General features: G+C 56.2%; 1 protein-coding gene across 3 annotated transcripts in view; it reads left to right on the top strand.

The window, feature by feature from the left end:
• sbf2 (SET binding factor 2) overlaps positions 1-1,711 on the top strand; it is a 582,458-nt gene that overhangs the window by 380,762 nt on the left and 199,985 nt on the right. The window lies entirely within an intron of this gene.

Raw genomic sequence — 1,711 nt, 5'->3', positions numbered from 1 at the left:
TAGTAAATGTCCGTGTTGATTCGGTCGCCGACAAGGGAGTCACGGAGGTCTAGGAAGGGGAGGGAGGAGTCTGAGACGGTCCAGGTAAATTTGAGGTCAGGTAGAAGGTGTTGGTAAAGTGGATGAACTGTTCAACCTCCTTGTGGGAGCATGAGATAGCGCCGGTACAGTCATCGATGTAGCGGAGGAAAAATTGGGGGGTGGTGCCAGTGTAGCTGCGGAAGATGGACTGTTCCACATATCCTACGAAGAGGCAGACATAGCTGGAGCCCATGCGGGTGCCCATGGCTACTCCTTTGGTTTGGAGGAAGTGGGAGGATTGGAAAGAGAAGTTGTTCAGGATGAGGACCAGTTCAGTCAGTCGAAGGAGGGTGTCAGTGGAAGGGTACTGGTTGGTGCGGCAGGAAAGGAAGTAGCGGAGGGCTTTGAGTCCTTCGTGATGAGGGATGGAGGTGTACAGGGACTGGATGTCCATGGTGAAGATAAGGCGTTGGGGACCGGGGAAACGAAAATCATGTAGGAGGTGGAGGGCGTGGGTGGTGTCCCGAACGTAGGTGGGGAGTTCTAGGGCGTGGGTGGTGTCCCGAACGTAGGTGGGGAGTTCTTGGACTAAGGGGGACAAGACCGTGTCAAGGTATGCAGAGATGAGTTCGGTGGGGCAGGAGCAGGCTGAGACAATAGGTCAGCCGGGGCAGTCAGGTTTGTGGATTTTGGGCAGGAGGTAGAAACGGGCGGTGCGGGGTTGTGGGACTATGAGGTTGGAGGCAGTGGATGGGAGAAGCCCTGAGGTGATGAGGTTATGGATGGTCTGGGAGATGATGGTGGGAGGTGAGGTCATGGTCAAGGGGGCAGTAGGAGGAGGTGTCCACGAGCTGGCGTTTAGCCTCAGCGGTGTAAAGGTCGGTGCGCCAAACTACTACCGTGCCTCCCTTGTCTGCCAGTTTGATAGTGAGGTTGGGGTTGGAACAGAGGGAGTGGAGGGCTGCACATTCTGAGGGTGAGAGGTTGGAGTGGGTGAGAGGGGTGGAGTGGTTGAGGCGGTTAATGTCGCAGCGGCAGTTGGCTATGAAGAGATCGAGGGCAGGTAAGAGGACAGCTTGGGGTGTCCAGGTGGATAGGGTGTGTTGGAGGCGGGAGAAGGGGTCGTAAGAGACCAGCACGGGGTGTCCAGGTGGATGGGATGTGTTAGAGGCGGGAGAAAGGGTCGTAAGAACCGTCTCAGACTCCTTCCTCCCCTTCCTAGACCTCTCCATTTCTATCTCGGCCGACCAAATCAACACGGACATTTACTTTAAACCGACTGACTCCCGCAGTACCTAGACTACACCTCCTCCCACCCTACCCCCTGTAAAAACGCAATCCCATACTCCCAATTCCTTCGTCTCCGCCGCAACTGCTCCCAGGAGGACCAGTTCCAATACCGTACAACCCAGATGGCCTCCTTCTTCAAAGACTGCAATTTCCCCCCAGACGTGATCGACGATGCTCTCCACCACATCTCCTCCACTTCCCGCTTCTCCGCCCTTGAGCCCCACCCCTCCAATCGCCACCAGGACAGAACCCCACTGGTCCTACCACCCCACCAACCTCCAAATACATCATATCATCCGTCGTCATTTCCGCCACCTCCAAACGGACCCCACCACCAGGGATATATTTCCCTCCCCTCCCCTATCAGCGTTCCGAAAAGACCACTCCCTCCGTGACTCCC

This window comes from Chiloscyllium plagiosum, chromosome 16, assembly GCF_004010195.1.
Source record: "Chiloscyllium plagiosum isolate BGI_BamShark_2017 chromosome 16, ASM401019v2, whole genome shotgun sequence".
NCBI lineage: Eukaryota > Metazoa > Chordata > Chondrichthyes > Orectolobiformes > Hemiscylliidae > Chiloscyllium > Chiloscyllium plagiosum.
This window is presented reverse-complemented; position numbering and strand designations above follow the sequence as displayed.